We start from the raw sequence: 20055 nt of genomic DNA, 5'->3' as shown, positions 1-20055 counted from the left end.
GCACCCCGGCTATTGGCTGCCACCTCTCTCTTTCCCTTCCCTACTCCCCTATCAGTGTTTCCTTCACCTTCACATTCAGGATCTGCTTCTGGGGGACCCTAGAGTGTTCGTCATCTCCAGCTCCTAATCTGCTTCTCTTCCTCAGGACCTCTGTCACAGTGATCACACCCCCACCCACTGTGTCACCCAATTTAGAAAGTCAGGCACAAGTTATTCCAACTCCTACTCCATCACTTAGTCCTGTTGATCCTGCTGCTGCTGCTGCTGCTGCTGCTAAGTCGCTTCAGTTGTGTCTGACTCTTAGTGACCCCATGGACTGCAGCCTACCAGGCTCCTCCATCCATGGGATTTTCCAGGCAAGAGTACTGGAGTGGGGTGCCATTGCCTTCTCTATATCCCCAGAATCACTTGACTCAAGTTCTGATCCTTCGTGTCTGCTGGCACTGCCTTGACTCAAACTTTGGTCATGCCACAGTCGTTCTCGCCTGGTCTCCCTGCTGCCTATCTTACCCCCACTGCAAACAGCCCTTCCCACCCAACACCAGAGTGATCATTCCTTAATCCAAATCTTTCCTGGCCACTCTCTTGCTCAAAGTCCTTCAGTAGCTCCCCATTGATTACAGGAAAAAGCTCCTTTACAGGACAGACCCTAGTTAACCCGTGGCTTCCTTCACCCCTCCTTGCTGCTATTCTTCACAGCCCCTTCTCCAGCCTCACAGAGCATTTGAAGCCTCCAGAAGGTGCTTTGCATCCAAGCTTTGGTGCCTGCTGTTCCTTCATTTGTAATGACCCTCTCTTCGAAAAACTCCCATTCATCTCTCACTGCTCCACTCTTAGCAACATCTCTGTGCCATCTTTTCTGACTTCCCTGCTCCATGCCACTCACTACGTCTTCCTGCACAGTGCTAGGCCCACCCCCCTGGTGTTCACCTAGCCCATTTTATAACTCCTCATGTACACATAGCGTCACATTGTATTGTTAATAGTTTGTGTACTGGCCGATGAGCTCCTTAAGATCAGCAGTATATGTTGACCATCTCTAACCATAGTCCTTTAGCATACAGCAGGTGCTTCATAGATGTTTACTGCACAAATGAATGAGTTACTCATCTGGCAAGTATGTGAAACTGGATTATGAGTCAATTCTGTATTAGAAAAGCAGGATATAGATCAAAGAACCAGATCCAAAGTGGGAAATTTCCTGAGTCTTTACTTAAAATCACCAAATGTTTGAATTACAGATCTCAACAATTGATTGACCCTGATTGACCCTGAAAGATTTTTTTGTTGTTGTTCTTTCCTGCTGTTTGGGCATGTCCTTTCCTCCCTCCATTTTCTGTATGAACGGAATTCTTTCATATTAATGTCCTATTTCTATCCCCAAACCTCTCCTCCCCCCGATGCAGACCCTCCCTTATAGACTTTTCTTTTCCCCTTTTCTCTGCAAGGGCAGCTGCAGTGAAAGTACAGAAGGGTGCCACTGCACATTTCTCTGGAAATGGGGGCCATGATGCCTGTTTATTATGCATTAATCTGAATCAATACAGTTTTTCCTGAAAACATAAGCACCTCAAAGGGCAGCAAATATGAATCACAACTGCCAGTGAGGATCAAACATTAACCCAGGGCTGCGATGAGGCCAACAAAAGAAATAGGCTAGTAATTGCCTTCCAGGATATCAATCCCTACCTTATACACACATACCCCCTCAACACACACAAAACCTTTATGGTTCTTTCATCCATGAACTTGCCCAATTATAATTGCCCAGCTGTGTCTTTAGTTGTATTCAGACTAGGTCCTGGCAGCCGAGACCTCACATACCTGATCCACGACTCAGAACACTTTTCAAATCTATAGAGGAAGTCTTTGGTTTCTGAAATGATTGAAGATGAATTCACAGACAAATATTTCCACAGGTATCATTAATGACTTGAAGCTGATTTAAAACCTCCAGAACCTGACCGCAACAAGCAGGAACTAGTACTTTCTGCTGATACTCGTTTCTATCAGTTCTTAAACTTGCATTGTGTCTTTCTGCCCTTAGGTCGATTGGGCACTTCTCAGTTTAACTATTTTTTTTTTTTCCAAAAGAAGAAATTCAATATCAAGGAAAGGTACCACCAGGGCTGACTTCTCCTTTAGGGGCTGTAGGCATGATGCCTGAGGCCCAAAATACTTTCAGGGGCTCAGGGAAATGTTTTAAAATCAGATTTTCAAATTTCTTTTAAAATCAGAAGAAAACGTGTTGTTTTAGGTCAAAGAAAATGTTTTAATATATAATATTAATTCATTCATCTTTATACCAATGCAATCATAAAATGTAATTTTTACCATTTTTTCTATGGAGGAAATAGTCCACAAAGGCAAAGTGCCCACAAAAGGTATAACGTGGCCCTGGTTTCTACCACATTATGCTTGCAACACGAAAAGGTTAGAATTGAACCTTTCAAACCCAAGTTCCAATTACCATACTCATAAACATGCAGGCTGCTTTGTATGTACTGCACACTCTGGTCACCCCCAATTCTACAAAAGGGAAAGTCATGGCCACTACTCATATGAGTATCCAGACTGAAGGAGGTTTGAACACGCAAAGGACATCCAGATTCAGACCAGCAGTCTCTGCTCTGATTCAAATAATTTCTGCTCTGCCTTTATCTCTCAAATATCTGCATCCTGTTTTGATTACCAGAAAAAAAAAAGTCTTCTCATCTTTAGGGATTAATTAAGCCAATGTATTTGCTTCCTTTGCTCTCTTAAAACATTTATAGTATTTAGGGTTTTTTTTTTAACTTTGTTTTAAAATGACCAATACTACTACTGATACCTATGATTTATTTACTGGTTGGCGACCACATAGTCATCACCTCTAAGGCCAGTTCCTAGCCCAGTGTCTGGCAAACAAACACTGGGTGCTTAATAAATGTTAGATTAACAGATGCATCACCTCTCCAGCAAGTATGCGGAAAGGAGATTATGTCCGTGGGCTAATTTTGTCTTCAATCATCTCGCACCTTGCGAGAAAGATCTTCGACCTGTATCACAATTGGCATTTTAGGAGATGGTCGCTGGGCCCTCAGCACCTCTGCCGCCTCCATCCACCAGCCACTCCCTCCCCGCTGGGCTCTGTTCTCTCCCAGCATCCTGGGGTCTGAAATGGTCCCCAGCCTGCTGGGAGGCAGCAGGGTCCCGCTTCACCGGCCCTCCCCGGCGTCGCCCCCGCGCCCTGGCACCCCTTCCTCCCGCCACCCCGTGCCTCCCACAGCCACGCCCTCCCCGTGGGCGAGATCACCTGTCCGTCCTCAGCAGCCGCCTCCTCGGGTACCCTTTCGCCCCCCTCCTGCTCCCCCTCCTCCGCCACCTCCCCCAAGCCCTCCCCTTCCCCGCCTCCTCCCACCCCTCGGTGTATATAGTAAAGGCCGGGCGCCGCACGCAGACACACACTCGTCCGGACACAGGCGCACACACGCTCACGCACGACCGGCAGCGGCGGCGGCGACAGCAGCTCGGTGACAGCGGCGACGGCGGCTCCCACCGCTGCGCACCCCCTTCAGGCGGCCGGCGGCGAGGCCAGACCGTAGAGTCCCCGCACCCGCGACCACCCCACGGCTTCCTGGAGGCGGCGGCCGCGATTTCGAGGTAGCGGCCGCGACGCCCCCGTGCGGGCCGGGGTACCCACCCCCCACCCTGAGCCCTCCCCGCGCGGACCTGCCACCGGGACGCAGGGGGCGCGCCGGGCTGGGCGCGCCTGGCGGGGCCCGGCGCCCGGGGAGGGGCCTGCTCCCGGGGGCAGGACGGCGCCTGGAGGCCGGGGCCAGCGGGGAGGGCCGGCGGGGGCGGGGACGCTAGGCGAGGCCGCCACCCGCGCGGCGTCCCCGGGCCCCGCTCCTGCTCCCAGCGCCGCGCACTGGCCGGCGGGGCCGGGGCCGGCCGGGGAGGCGGCACAGGGCGGCGGGGCGGGGGCCCCGAAGTGGGTTTCGGGCCGCCACCGGCGCTGGCACAGGGTGCAGAGGGCGGCGCGTGGTGGACTCCGCGCCCGGGCATCGCACCCGGCCGCTTTCGGCTCTGTGGCTCTGCCCCGGCCCGGAAAACCCGGCGCCTTCCAGGCCCATCGAAAGATGGATTCTGTTGACGTATCTGGCGGCCCTGGCGAGCCGGGTGGAAAGTTGGGTTTTGCCAGATCGCACTGGGCTCGTCTTTGTGACGCTCGGCCAGCCCCGCATCCTCCCGGAGCTGGGTGAGTGTGCATTGGCGCCCCGGGAGTCCTCGTGCCCCCCAATGCCCAGACCCAGGGTGGCCGCACCAGCTCGGGCTTTCTGCCATGTTAGGCACCGAGCAGCCTTCTCGCTGCATTTTGGCGTGCGTTTCAGCGGTGCCTTTTGCTGCGAAGGGAGTTCTTGCCTCTCCCCGTTGGCTTTTTCGGGGTTGGGGTTATGCTCTGTGTGTTTGCTTGTTTGCCGTTTAAAGCCCGACTATTGTTCAGGATAAGCTCCGCCTGGGTGGGGAAATGGCATCCCACCACAGTTGCCGGCGAGGGGTAGAAATGTTGCCAAACAGCTGCTGCTTTGTGTTTCCCTATCAGAAGTCCCTGGAGTAGGTTTGGGGCACGACGGATGGACGGAGAGAGGAATGAGGCACGGAAGAAGAAGGTGGCTTTGGAGAAGCGAATTGTCACCCACCCCAAGGCACGCAGTCCGCTTCCCTCTCTGCCTGCCAAACTTTTATGAATATTCCTTTTGTGATGGGGGAAGCTTAATGAATTCAGCCCAGTTTTCCAGGGAAAAGCAACCCGGCTTTAACAATGGTTTGAGAACTTAATCAATGAGAAGGGCAGGGGAGGAGGAGGAGGAGGAGGCGCTGACACCAGTAATCGGCGATGTGGTTGCTTTTTGCAGAGTCAGGTAGGGGAGAGGTGGGCAGGGCAGGGCGCAGCGCCTGGGTGGCCGCGTTCCGGGGGAGTGTCAGGCGCTTTTACCTGTGCCCACTGGAGCCACCCACCGCCGTGCCCCCACCTCACGGTCTGCCCAGAACTCTGCGACGGGGCTTGAGGGGCCGCTCGCGGCAGTGCGCGGGCGGCCCCCCTCATCTGGCGTTTTTAAGGATGTGTAAATATTTTGCTGAGGGTAAGTGACATCAACAGAATGATATTCCGCAGAGCCCGGGTGTGCAGCGATGATAAATAGATACGGCCAAACAAAGTTTTGATAACCGCGGATTCTCATGGCTGGCTCTGTTTCATTTTGGGTCTTTGTTTTTGTTGGTTTAGCATTATCTCTCATCCTCTGGTGTGATCCCTTTATTTAGCTGTTTCTTGGAAGCTTCTCTTTAGAACAGAGAGAAAAGCAGCCAGCAGGGAGAAAATGATTCTTAGCCTTGCATGCATCGGGCAAGGTTTTCTATGCTTTCCCCGTGAGTCTTTCCGGGACTGTTTTCTATGTCTCTCTTCCTCCTTTCGAGTCACCAGAATCGTTTGTTGATTGACCAGGAGATTTCGGATAACTTTGAAAATGTGTTGTGATGTGCCTTTGTTACAGGAAAGAGGTGGCAGTACAGTGGGGAGGCTAGTGGGAGGACAGTGGGGAGGCTAGCGGGTGGGAGCCCCTACCCACTGATTATCCTTGGCGTTTTCTTCTCAAAGGGGAACGCGGGGAGCTGTGCTTCTTTTCAAAGGTGGCGGGGTGGCTGGAAGGCTGAAAGCCGGGGGGCATCCCAGTTTCTCTGCCCCTTAGAAGCCCAGAGAAGCCACTGGACCCGCCCCTATACACAGTATCCTGTGAGCGGGCACGTCTGTCTCATCCTGCCAGATGCCTGCCAGAGGCATCCACAGGGTGGCTGGGCACCAGGAGCCAAGTCAGACTGGATCTTGGGGGTCCTGGCTGCTTTGGCACTAGCCCAAGGGACCATTTAGCCACCCAGGCAGGCCCTTTATCATGCAAAGAAGCCAGACCTCCAGAGGTGATGTTTGGCCCAGGAAAGTCTGCCCATCTCAGAAACAAATGAGAAAACAGCTTTCCAGGTGATGCCAGTTGCCAGTATGAGAACTTGGTTGGTGGGCATTTGGGCAAGAACTGTAAAATAAATGAAAAGTCTTTTAGCCAGAAGACAGGGCCCCTGAAATGCAAAAAAAAAAAGAAAGAAAGAAAGCAAAGAAAAAGAAAAGGCTGGAAGGTGTGTGACAAGGTGTTGCTGGGAGCGCTATAACACCAGACGACCAATATAGCTCTGGCTATGATGACCCCGAAAACTAGATAGGACTGGTCTCCCCAAAGCCATGCCATGTGACCCAGAATGGAAGTATTCTGTATGTGGAGATGTCCACACACAGTGTGCTCTGAATGGACAGTAAGAAGAGAGCAAGTGTTTGTCTTCTGGCTTCTTCTTTAACCTTAGTTTTGGGGAAGCAGTGGGTAGTGGAGGGAGAGAAGTCGAGAAGGAAATGAACATTTGCTGTTGCCCTCTGTCTGCCAGACACTGTGCATATGGGAAACCATGATGTGATGGAGGCATTATTTTACAGATAAGGAATCAGACTCGGAGAAATTTCCAGTCAAGTGTCTGATTCCAGACCCCAGTGGTTATGACTTAAAGGGGCAACATGTTCCTCTACCCTTCCCTCAAGGCTCTTATTTATTTCTTCCCGAGACTAGAGTCCTCAGCCCCTACCAAATGCAATACCTAACTGAGGGAGGGGGGCACCAGTGAGGCAGCTCAGCCACCCAAGCAGGGTACATGCTTATGTGCTAAGGAGATAGATCCCAGATAGTCCCTAACCATTTCAGATGGAAAGACTGTGCCTTTTCATCTTGGAATTCCCAAAAGTCAACTGTCGCTTAATGAACAAGTGTTGAGTGACTGAATGATGGAACTGATGGAGTGAATGAATAGTGGTGGGAGGGAGCTGTGTCATTATCAAGGGAGACCAGCCGGGAGAAATCCAGAGATTTGTGTGTGGTTGGGGTCTTGGAGGGCCTGGTGTGATGCTGCAGTTCTAGCCTTGAGGAGTTCCAAGCCGACGAGCCTGAGTGAGATGAGCAGTCACATTCCCATCTTATCCATGAGGAAACTGAGGATGAGATAGAGTGGGTAATTAGCCTGAGGGCCATGGTAGGGCCAGAGGGTAGGTAAGGTATTTCTGACTCTTAAACGTCTCAAATAAATAAACTCTAAATAAAAATGAGATGGGTTCTTGTTCTGCAACTGCACCATCAAAGCAAAGTCCTTTAGCCCCCTTCCAATCAGATGGTGGCCTTTAAGCCCCTAGAAATTCTGGGGCCACTGGGAGGGCCAGGATTTGAATCCCTGTATGAGGTGTTTCTGACTCTCCTGCCTCCATGATGAGAATATGAGGGGGGACCTCAGAGAATGAGGCTCTCGAGGAGGGGGAAAGATGGCTAACTGCACTCTCCCCTGCACAAAAGCCTGCGTGGGATTCTGAATTAAGCTTGATTTGGGGATCAGGGTGACATCCTTGCTGTAGAGTTGGCAGTGCTTGTCTCTGGAGAATGCCTCTGATTACCACTTCTCCCTCCTACCTGACCGTCTGCCCGGATGCCCATCATCTCATTCTTTGCAGCTCAAGGCATCTCCTTTGTGGCTCGTCATTTCTGATGAGCCTCTCAAGGCTACCGCTCTCCTGTGTTCTGATGGCAGCTGCTGAGGAGGTGATTCATGTTAGTACTTCGGGATTTTGCACATGACACCCTCCTTCTCTCTCCAGCCAAAAACACACATAGGAACACGCATGCACGTGCAGAGGCAGGCACACGTAATTTGATCATGTTTCTGTATCTGCTTCACCAAATTAGATTGCAAACCCAGAATTGTTATTGAACGAACATACATGACTTTGGCGATCTTCTATCCCAGCCCCTGCCTTAAACAGATCCATAGAGCTAAGATGCAGGCTGCTCAACCTGCAGATGCCTTAAGTAATGATTATACTCTCTGGCCTTGCCATGCCGGCCCCCAGGGCCTTTCCTAAGAGCCCACTTTAATCTCCAGTTAGAGGTAGGGCTGGGGTCCTAGAACATCCCAGTCTTGCAGTTCCCATCTCTTGCTATAATTCTTATCACCCACCCTGCTCTCACCTGTCATTCTTCTTCCCACAGCTTTTTTAGGTCTTTCAACACAACACTGTCTAATAGAACTCTCTATGAGGAGAGATTTTATATCCGCACCATGCTGTATAGTAACTGCTAGTCACATGTGGGTTTTCAGCAGGTGAAAGGTGGCTACTCCAAAATAGGATATGCTATGATGATAACGTATGCACAGGATTTCTACGACCTAGTGCAAAAAAAAAATGTATCTATAAAATAGCTCATTAATAATTTTTATATTGATTACATGTTAAAATGATCATATTTGGAATGTATTGGTCAAATAAGCTAGAGTGTTGAGATTAATGTCACCTGTTCTTTAGAATTACATACATATTTCTGTTCGGCAGCTCTGCCCCACCAGCCTGAGCCTTCAGCCTCGTAGCACCTCTAGGAGTTTCAGGTGGCGTGAACACCCTCCATCCCCATGGCAGGCGGGAGGCCTGGGGTTTACTCAAGAGCCACGACAGCCTGGCATCAGGCCACTCTGATTTTCAGGAGCTAAGGTGCCATTTGGGGGGGGTCCCCATAAAGCCCACCTGTGAGCATGTTTGCTCAGTCGCCTCCTGTGGGGAATGTGGGCTCTGAAACTTAATGGAGATGAGAGAGCAGGGCAGGGGTAAGGGTGGACAGGGCTGGTTTCCTTTCCTCCAGCCCAGGCTGGTGTCCTTGTCCATCAGAGAGCTGTCTCCCTCCTGAGTGACTGATTTCCTCAACACCTGCTCTAATAATATCCTTCCCCAGGATATGTGTTTGGAGAGTAGAGGCCCAAGGAGACACCCTTGCACTGAGAGTGGGTTATTTGGGGCTGGGGCCAGTCTTAAAGAAGAGAAGGGAAAAGAGGGGATGCACATAGTCATTTCCTGACAGCTTGATGAAAACAAGAGCAAGGGAATAAATGCAGTTTCTGCGCGGGAGACAAAATGAACACCAGAAAGGCCAGTTTCACACACCCGCGGTGCCATAGATGAGAAGCCCTGAGGAAGGGACAGTTCGGGGAGGTGGGGGAAGGCTCACCGTGGGCATTGTGCCCTTGGCCCTGGGCATGGCCCAAGGAGACAGAAAGAGCTGGAATAATGGACTCAGGGCTTCGGTGATTTATAGGTCAGGCGCCTGTGGCTCTGGCTCCTGAGGGGGCTGCCCCCACAGGGGACCCTTGGCTGACCTCCTCGAGCTCCTCGGAAGGAGCTGGTTTTGTTTCCCATGGCAGAAGCAGACTGTTTACTGGAGCACAGGAAGAATCCAACGTTCTGGCGAAAAATAATTCATTAACAGCCAGGGTATTACCAGTTCCCTGGAAAAGCTCCTCCAGCTGCACTGGAGCAACTGTTCTTTCTCAGAAGCAGAACTGGGCCTCACTGGTGGCCAGGACTGGGTATGCGTGGGCATTTTTGTCGTTGTTGTTATTTCTGCCTTTGTGTGTGTGCCCACCTTAAAATCCAGACAAAGGAATGGGGGCCTGAAAGGGTTGAGATAGTATAGCCGTCAGCCATTCTGTCCTCCATGGTTTTAGCCTGGAAACCCTAGGCCAACTCTAGGAACATGCATCTTCCCTGACCAAAGTCCATCCTCATGCTGGGGGCACTGCACAATCACATAGGATGTTCTAGAACTAAAAGAATTTTAGAGAATCTCAGCTCCTGCTCTTAAGATTTTATAGAAACAATTGGCTGAAGGACTCCCATACCCACCTACCCCCATCCCCCCTACACACACACTGGGCAGAATGTCCTATCTTGCTGTGTTGAATTCTTTGCTTACTATGAATTGGCACAGCAGGCCCGAAGTATGTGATTCATCATCCCAGTTTTGAGGGTATTTGGAAAGCCAGGCAGGCATAACCAACAGAATGGTTTGCATGTTTTGTTCACTAAGAATGATTGAATCTACAGTAATAAATAAAATGGAATGATTCAGGAAGCTTTTTATGCTCTGGAAAAATCTGCTTTAAAAGAGGGGGGTGGTTGTGTGTTTGTTTGTTTTTTAATGCCTCATGCTCAGAAATGTGTATCCAGCTAGCAAGAAATGGAGAAGAATGACATTTCCTTGGTTTAGTTTTTAAAAACACTAATTGCAGGTTAAGTAAGATGCAGTGTATTGATTTTGGTTTTGTATGGAACATAATGAGATAATCATTTTATTTTATGAGATATTAATTTCCATCCATTTAGACTGATGAAATACGCATTTCACATGCACCCTGCTAGCTCCACCATCATCACAGTATTTCTTTAATGTCTCTAGATTCAGACTGGGAACCTGTTTCATTTATTTGGAAAGGAAATCAGTATGTCCTTAGTAAACATATGTGTAAGCCAACCTTAGATTTCAAGGAAAATGGGATTTTTCTTCTTTGATGACTGCCAGAGATATGAATATTAAAAGCCGATTGTATTTGCCTTTAATTAGAGCACAGTTTCTCCACCTTGGCCCTGTTGCCATTTTAGGCCAGATCATTCTATGTTGTAGGGGGCTGTCCTGTGCACTGGAGGGTGTTTAGCAGCATCCCTGGCCTCGACCCACTAGATGCCCAAAGTGTCACCCCTCCCCCCTAGTTGTGACAGCCAAAAATGTCTCCAGATCTTGCCAAATGTCCCCTCTGGGGCAAAATGGACCCTGATTGAGAACCACTGGTCTAGACCAAGATTTAATAAGTAATTTGTGGCTTTTGGATAATTCAATTTGAAATAATACAAGACAGAATTTCCCTCTCTAACTTATATGTACAATTCATGGGAGTGATTAATTAATGGTTGGAAGTGGGTCATGTGCCTGATTTAATTGTAAGTTGGATGCAAGGGTCTGTAAAATTGTATAAGCACAGAGATTTTTCTTTAAATTCAGGTGACTGAATAAGTCATAGGTAATTGGGGGACACATTGTAACAACTAACACCTTTTCTGTTTTTTCATGAAGAGAACAGGTTTATTTCTCCTCAGTTTCTTTTTCATACTGCCTGATTTCAGACATGCCTTGTCAGCCACCAGGCATCTTCTTCCACCCCCACCTCTCCCCACTGTCATTTCTCCTGTAGCATCTTAAGCCTAAGCCAATTAATTTAGCCCTTTAGTGTACTTGGGAGAGCCCTGCTCATAACACTGTAATAGACTTACTGCAGATCGTGGCAACCCTTTACCCACCACTAATTTCTCTGTTTTCCCGTTCTGTTGAGAGAGAAAGTCAATGGTGAGCAGATGGAGCATGTTTCAAAATTACTGGACATTCACATTCAGGTGGACTTCACCACCCCTCCCACCTTTTTCCCCTCTTACACACATTTATTTCCCTGCAGCAGTTCTGCTTGGGAAAAGGAACGACAGCAGGGCTCCTCTAGCCAGCTCGGTCCTGGTAATGCCCAAGGTCAGCAGCAACAGATGGAATGCTGCCACTGGACGAGCTGCAAGAGGGGTAATAATGCCTTCACGGGGAACGTGTCATGGGGTAAACCATTCCTGCCCATCCATGGAAGTGGGATGAGCCCTTGGGGGACAGAGAGAGAAAGGAGAGGTGGATGGCTCATTACATAGGACAGTGTCCTGAGGCCAACCTCATCCTGACCGTCTTTGGGGTGGGATGGGTGTTTAGGGAGTACTCACGGGTGTGGCCAGGTGCTCAGGGCAGACATCACTGGGGGGCCACTTCACTTTGCAGGCATCCAAGGCCGGCTGAAGGCTGACCTTTTCCAAAGAGTGTCCGAAGGAGTTCTGAGTGTCGAGTGCGGAAGGAAGCTTAGCTAGTGAGGAAAGATAGAAAGGTGAGCACGTGGGGGGTTGGCCAGGCCAGCAGTAGCCCTTCATTGGCGAGTTCTTGCCTCCCTTGATGAGTCGTTTGACTCTTGGCAGACATCCCCTGAGTGCTTGGGTCCAGGCAGAGAAATAATTGATTTGCAGCACATGAGGTTTGGTCATACTGAATTGGTTCTCCCTCGTGAACCAGGATTTGGGTGATGGCTACAACACTAGGAGAGGAAGTGGGATCAAAAATCTGGGCTTGGAGGCCAGTTTCGTGGTACAGAGGCCACTGGGGCCACCTCTGTGTGCTGCTGAAGCCAACAGACAGGTCCGAGTGGTATGTTGTTCCTCAAAATAATGGCAATGGAAATGGCTGTGAAAAACATTCAGACCCTTGTCATAAAAATGCAAACAGTCTTCCTGCTATAGGGAAAAGCTAAATAAACTCTATTGCAGCTGTATTAAGTAGAAACAGATTTAAAAATCGGGTGTTTTTTTTCCTGAGACACTTATTTATAGCAGGTTGGGCAAAGGCTGCCACTATCTTTCGCGACTCCGGAAGACTGTTTTCCAGATGGTCCTTGCTGTTTTTCTCTTTATTAAGCTTAGCTGAACCCAGCCTTGCTTGGAAAGGTTCATAGAAAGTGGTGTTATTTTTTTCAGATTACAATGGCCATTGATTGGCTAACAAATCAATGGAAGGGAATGGATTGAGCCTGTGCCGATGGATTTCCTTTCGCATTTCAAAATAAGAAAAATGTCAAGGAAAGCTCAGAATAGGAGTGCTATTTTGACTGTGTACATCAAAGCTTTGAAAACCATTCAGGGCTGCATTTTCTATTAATTTACATTTGCATCTTTTTCTAAAATAACGCCCTCCTCTTTGCAAAAAACTGCAACGTTACCGTTTCCTTTCCAACATCTAAACAATGTCCAGATACATTTCAGATTGAGCAATTAGCTCTGGCTGCAATTTCCTTTTAGGAAAAAAAATCACTAACCCACTAGACTAAATATGAAATTATTGAATGTGAAGATATCAATATTTGTTCTAGGATCCTTTGTGGCTTATCACTTGCATTTTAAGAAGGCTAGAAGAGGCTGGTTCTACCTGGCCTTGCCATGTTAGACACACCCACGCCAGAAAACTCAAACTTTGTGTTTTTCCCTTAGGAGCTGGGCAGCTGAATTTGGGGTCATCAAGGCTGATTCTTACAGCTGAAACTGCACAGGGAACCATTTTGGAAAGGCGCATAAACCAGTGATCCCTGCAGACCAGGCTTGAGTACCACCACCCCACATGGGGTAAAATTTCTACCCATTCACAGTTAAATGAAAGAAGAGTAAAACTGTATACTGAGTTTCCATTTTTATAGAACTGCCCTTTATTCTAAAATGGCCTTTCCCACTTTTTTTTAGTGTTAAAGTCTCTTTTGTGAATGATGATATTTGTAGTTTAGCATCTTTTTTTCACAAAGTCAGAAGTTGAACTCATGTTGGATCCTACTTTTTTTTTTAATGTTACTCATTCAGAACATTACAAAGTCTTGGATTTACTGAGGAGGCCTCAGTAGATCAGGAAAGGGAGCCTTTGTTGCCATTTCTAAGCCAGAAAAACTCACTTGAGCTAGAGTCCTGCTCCCAGTTCCTTACCTGATTCTTTTGACCCATCAGCCACAGAACTGTGGCTTTGTCCAAAGCCCATGTGAAGAATGGAATTGCTTCTCTAGAGGAAGTTTTTTGTTTGTTTGTTTTATGTTTTGTTTGTTTTTTTGGTTGCACTGTGAGGTTAGTGGGATCTTAGTTCCACCATCTGAGATTGAACCCAAGCCCCCTGCAGTGTAAGTGCAGAGTCCTAACCACTGGACCACCAGTTCACACAGGCTCGACCCACCATCCTCCTTTCCTCAGCATGGCTCACCAGGCAGTATCCTCAGTCTCCTTACTGCTGCTCCTCCAGCTGCTCCTCCTCTTGCTAAAGCACCCCTCTGATTTCATCACTGTAGCTCAAGAACATTCAATGACTCCCTATTTCCTAATTAGAATAAAACTCTATATGAAGCCCTTTTTTCATTTTCCCAGGCCACTCTCTCCCTCAGGACTGCTCTTCAGTGGAGAGGATGACTCCAGATTGTACGCTTGCTCTCACTGTGTGTGTTTTTATTGAAGTATGGTTGATTTATAATGTTGTGTTAGTTTCAGGTGTACGGCAACACACATATATATGTAGGGCTTCCCTGGTGGCTCAGCTGGTAAAGAATCCACCTGTAATGCCAGAGACCTGGGCTCGATCTCTAGGTTGGGAAGGTCTTATGGAGAAGGGAACGGCTACCTACTCCAGTATTCTGGCCTGGAATTCCATGGACTGTATAGTCTATGAGGTCGCAAAGAGCTGGACATGACTGAGCGACTTTGACTTTCATATATAGGTGTGTGTGTGTGTGTGTGTGTATGTATGTATTGTGTGCTCAGTCGCTCAGTCACTCAGTCGTGTCTGATTCTTTGACTCTTTTGCAACCCCATGGACTGTAGCCTGCCAGGCTCCTCTGTCCGTGGGATTTCCCAGGCAAGAATACTGGAGTGGGTTGCCATTCCCTTCTCTAGGGGATCTTTCTGGCCCAGGGATCAAACCCAGGTCTCCTGAATTGCAGGCAGATTCTTTACCATCTGAGCCACCAGAGAAGAAATAATAATATATATATATTATTTTTTAGATTCTTTGCCTTTATAGATTATTATAAGATACAAGACAGATTATTACAAGATATTGAATGTAGTTCCCTATGCTATAGAGTAGGGCCTCATTATTTATCTATTTTATATACAGTAGTGTCTGCTAATCTCAAACTCCTAATTTATCCCTCCTTCCCTTGTCCCTCAGATCAGATCATATCAGATCAGTCACTTAGTCGTGTCCGACTCTTTGCGACCCCATGAATCGAAGCACGCCAGGCCTCCCTGTCTATCACCAACTCCTGGAGTTCACTGAGACTCATGTCCATCGAGTTGGTGATGCCATCCAGCCATCTCATCCTCTGTCGTTCCCTTCTCCCACTGCCCCCAATCCCTCCCAGCATCAGAGTCTTTTCCAGTGAGTCAACTCTTCACATGAGGTGGCCAAAGTACTGGAGTTTCAGCTTTAGCATCATTCCTTCCAAAGAAATCCCAGGGCTGATCTCCTTCAGAATGGACTGGTTGGATCTCCTTGCAGTCCAAGGGACTCTCAAGAGTCTTCTCCAACACCACAGTTCAAAAGCATCAATTCTTCGGCGCTCAGCCTTCTTCACAGTCCAACTCTCACATCCATACATGACCACTGGAAAAACCATAGCCTTGACTAGACGGACCTTTGTTGGCAAAGTAATGTCTTTGCTTTTGAGTATGCTATCTAGGTTGGTCATAGCTTTCCTTCCAAGGAGTAAGCGTCTTTTAATTTCATGGCTGCAGTCACCATCTGCAGTGATTTTGTAGCCCAGAAAAATAAAGTCTGACACTGTTTCCACTGTTTCCCCATCTATTTCCCATGAAGTGATGGGACCGGATGCCATGATCTTCGTTTTCTGAATGTTGAGCTTTAAACCAACTTTTTCACTCTCCTCTTTCACATTCATCAAGAGGCTTTTTAGTTCCTCTTCACTTTCTGCCATAAGGGTGGTGTCATCTGCATAGCTGAGGTTATTGATATTTCTCCTGGCAATCTTGATTCCAGCTTGTGTTTCTTCCAGTCCAGCGTTTCTCATGATGTACTCTGCATATAAGTTAAATAAGCAGGGTGACAATATACAGCCTTGGTGAACTCCTTTTCCTATTTGGGACCAGTCTGTTGTTCCATGTCCAGTTCTAAATGTTGCTTCCTGACCTGCGTATAGGTTTCTCAAGAGGCAGGTCAGGTGGTCTGGTATTCCCATCTCTTTCAGAATCTTCCACAGTTTATTGTGATCCACACAGTCAAAGGCTTTGGCATAGTCAATAAAGCAGAAATAGATGCTTGTCCCTAGGTAACCATAAATTTGTTTCCTGTCTGTATTTCTGTTATATATATAAGTTCTTTTGTATCAGTTTATTTTTTAGATTCCATATATAAGTGATATCATATGATATCTGTTTTTCTCTGACTTACTTCACTCAGTATAATAATCTCTGGGCCTATCCATGTTACTTCAAATGACATTATTGTATTATTTTTTATGGCTAAATAATATTCATATATATACACACACACACACACACACACACGCATGCATGCATGTGTGCATGCCAAGTTGCTTCAATAGTGTCCAACTCTTTGTGACCCCATGGACTGTAGTGCACTGGGCTCTTCTGTCCATGGGATTATCCAGGCAAGAATATTGGAGTGAGTTGCCATGCTGTACTTCAGGGGATCTTCCTGACCCAGGGATCAAACCCACCTCTTGCATCTCCTGCACTGGCAAGCTGATTCTTTGCCACTAGCACCTCCCAGAAAGCCCTACACACACACACACACACACACACACACACACACACACACACCATACGTCATCTTCTTTATCCATTCATCTGTCAGTGGACAGGTTCCTTCTATATCTTTGCTACTGTAAAATAGTGCATTGCTATGAATATTGGGGTGCATGTATCTTTTTTAATTAGAGTTTTTGTATTTTCTGTATATACATGCCCAGGATGGGATTGGTGGATCAACTCTTATTTTTTCTTTTAAGGAACCTCCATACTGTTTTCCATAGTGGCTATACCAGTTTACATTTCCACCAACAGTGTAAGAAGGTTCCTTTTTTCCTACATACTCTCTAGCATTTATTATTTGTAGACTTTTTGATAATGTCTCTCTCAGCTGTGTTTTATTTGCTTTCTTTATGGGGGGAGGTTTGCAAGAAGATTACGAGATCTTTTGGGCATCTTTCTCTAGATGAAGAGCACCAAAGCCTGAGTCTAATATAATGGACCTTCCCATGGATTGTGACACTAGTGGTTTAAAAAAAAAAGGAAAAAACTCCACACAAAATGAGGCTCTCTAGCTTCAAGAATTATAGCCTTACTATGAGTCTCTCCTACAGTACTGCTTCTGGATAAAAATGCCCCATTTTTGACCTGCTGGCAGATGGGTGTTGCTTCAGGAGGGGACTGCTGGCTTGTCCTACTGAAAACAAAACGACTTATACAAACTTTGAAATTTGCAATTAAGACATAGTGAAAGACATTAGCCAGTGCAAACTGTCCATTCTATTAGAAATGTTTCCAATGGCCTTTTATAAAGTCATAATAGGACAGTATCATCTATTATTTGTCAAGTTCCTGCTATAGCTTGGACAGTTGTACCAGGTGATTTACATCTATTATTTTTGTTCCAGCTCCATAAGAGTCATATAATGTAGGTGGGTATTTTGAGCTTTATATCATAAAGGGGGAATTAGAGGCTCAGGGGCTTCCCTATAACTCAGATGGTAAAGAATCTGCCTCCAATGCAGGAGACCTGGGTTCAATCCCTGGGTCAGGAGGATCCCCTGGAGAAGGGAATGGCAACCCACTCCAGTATTCTTGCCTGGAGAATCCCATGGACAAAGGAGCCTGGGGGGCTACAGTCCACGGGGTCACAAAGGGTCGGACATGACTGAGTGACTAACACTACTACTAGAGGCTCAGAGAGGGTTAGTAACTTAAACAGAGTCACACAGCTCATGGGAGGTGGAACTGGGATTCTTCCACAGTGTGGTTCAAAAGAATTTTCTGTGATGATGGAAATGTCCTTCACTATCCACTATGGTAGCCACTAGCCAGCCTTAAGTTGCTGTTGAGCACTAGAAATGTGACTGGTATGTGACTGAGGCCTGACTTTTTAATTTTTTCTTAACCATTTTTGAAGTGTACAGCTCAGTGGTATTCAGTGTATCCATATTGTTGTGCAGCCATTACTACCATCCATCTCCGAGAACCCTTTTCATCTTGCAAATTGAATCTGTGTCCTCCTTAAACACTAACTCCCTGTTTACCCTCCTTCCCCTAACCCCTGGCAACCACCCTTCTACTTTCATTTTTCTTTCTTTTTCAGTCTCCCCTTTACCCCCACAGCCTCTGGTAACAACCCTTCTACTCTATGTTAATATAAATCTGGGGAAATTTTTTAAAAAATATTCTACAATTACAGCTGTGCAAATTTCCCCGTTTGTATATTTCCAAGAGCCAGTCTTGAAAGGCATGAACTCAAAGCCTGATTTCTGATATTTACAGGGATCTGAACCCATTAATCAGTGATGAAATGTCAATGCAGTACTTGTCTATTTTAAGTGTAAATTGCCCCTTGTGGCTAGAAGGTGCCGTATTGGAGAGTGCCTCTCTGGACCAACTTCACTGTGCCATTCTGCTTGAGGCCCACCTCTTCTGGAATGCCCAGCCACTCTGCATCTTTCTTCCTCCCTCTCTGCCCAGCATAGCTCCCCTGTTTCTCAGAGGCCTATAGACCAGTGATTCTCAAGTTTTAGCAGGTGGTAGAAATACCCCTGGTGGCTTAGAGGTTAAAGTGTCTGCCTCCAATGCAGGAGACCTGGGTTCGATCCCTGGGTTGGGAAGATCCCCTGGAAAAGGAAATGGTAACCCACTCCAGTATTCTTGCCTGGAGAATCCCATGGATGTAACCCTGGTAGGCTACAGTCCACGGGGTCGCAAAGAGTCTGACACGACTGAGCGGCTTTACTTTCACTTTTTACTTTCAGAGTCATCTGGTGAAGTGAAAGTCACTCAGTCGTGTCCGAATCTTTGTGACTCCATGGACTGTAGCCTGCCAGGCTGCTCTATCCGTGTGATTCTCCAGGCAAGAATACTGAAGTGGGTAGCCTATCCCTTCTCCAGGGGATCTTCCCGACCCAGGGATCGAACCGGGGTCTCCTGCATTGCAGGCAGATTCTTTACCAGCTGAGCTACCAGGGAATCATCTGGAGGGCTGGTTAAAATACAGATTTCTGGGACCTGCCTGGCAGGCCTGGAGTGGGGCCCAAGAATTTGCATTTCTGGCAAGTTCCCAGGTGCTGCAGGGCTGCTGGTGCTAGGATATTTGGTTGAACATTGTCTATCCAGGCTTAAAGGCTAATTCCTACATCTTACAGTGGTGTGGCCTGGGGTTTAGCTGTTACCTCTTGGCATGCAGGGAGCAGCGGCTGCTGGCTCACCTCAGCTGGGAGAAGCCTCCTTCCTGCTCCTGTCCTGGGGACCTGGCCCTCCCTCAATCCCGACTTGACTTGGACCACTGTTAGCTTGGGTCACTCCCTTGGCAGTTGTTCTGGAATGCATTCATTTTCATTTGGGGCTCCTTAGGAGGGGCTGGAAAGCCAGGCAGGGTGAAGAGGCATAATCTCTAAGAATTTGCCTGACCACGTAGGGCAAGCCAGTAAGGAGAGGCCCATTTATTGTCCATGCTGCTATTCTCTGCAATTAAAGGTGGCAGAAAACTTAACTAGAAAAGGAAAAAAAAAAGTGAAGCAGGTGAGGCAGACAGATCACGAAGCCTAGTCTCCCTATCCTTGTATTCTTACCCAAATTAATGCCCTGGGGCAGGATTGGAGGTGAAGGGGTGGGTGTGGCCAAGAGGGCCCAGGAGTCCTTGGAAAGGGTGCTGTCGGGTTGGCCACCTTGAGTCTAGACCTAGCTTTCATCAGTGTTGAGAATGTTGTTCTTATTAAAAATAAACACACATGTGAAGAAGTAGCTGCTAGACTGTTTTTCTTATGAGTATTTGTAAAACAAAAGAGCAATGTGGAGTCATTTTTTTTCCCTTAAGTGTGCACATATCTGTGTTTTCTCCCACAGAACCTATGCTTTTTTCTTTTCTTGTTTCCCCGTCTTTGTTTTGTTTTGTTTTGTTTTGAGAGCAGGAATCATACATCTTTTTTTTTTTTTTTTTTTGTGGCTTGGTCTTAAACCAGCATTCATTCTCTTGAGCCAGGCAGCACTTCCTAAAGTTCATTTTAATCACCATCTAGAACAACCCAAACCCTTCGTGGCTCCTGGCAGCATGCTCTGCAGTACTTAGATGTTGATAATATGTTTAATTTTTGAAAGTTACAACTGCGCAAATTTCCCCGTTTGTATGTTTCCAAGAGCAAGTCTTGAAAGGTATGAACTCAAAGCCTCATTTCTGTTATTTACAGGGGTCTGTCCCCATTAATTGGTGATGAAATGTCAAATTCTTGTGCTTCGAGTACTTCCATCTTCCCACTCAGCTCTGTGCCATC

At 47.3% G+C, this 20055-nt stretch overlaps 1 protein-coding gene across 9 annotated transcripts in view; it reads left to right on the top strand.

Annotated features, from left to right (window-relative positions):
* The first annotated feature begins 3438 nt into the window (after nucleotides 1-3438).
* RAI2 (retinoic acid induced 2) overlaps nucleotides 3439-20055 on the top strand; it is a 79085-nt gene continuing 62468 nt past the window's right edge. For 4 of the 9 annotated variants that reach the window (XM_086386818.1, XM_086386815.1, XM_086386819.1 and 1 more), the window contains exon 1: nucleotides 3907-4240. The gene's annotated coding sequence lies outside the window, so the exon portion shown is untranslated. Of the gene's footprint in view, nucleotides 3643-3906; nucleotides 4241-4890; nucleotides 5127-20055 lie in introns of those variants that run through there. The other 5 variants (XM_086386816.1, XM_086386824.1, XM_086386820.1 and 2 more) reach the window with 3 other exon arrangements.

Source organism: Bos grunniens, chromosome X, assembly GCF_055505025.1.
Source record: "Bos grunniens cultivar Pamir isolate PY7600 chromosome X, Bosgru_T2T1.0, whole genome shotgun sequence".
NCBI classification, from domain to species: Eukaryota; Metazoa; Chordata; class Mammalia; order Artiodactyla; family Bovidae; genus Bos; species Bos grunniens.
The sequence above is the reverse complement of the archived record's forward strand: the minus strand, read 5'-3'. Positions and strand labels throughout refer to the sequence as shown.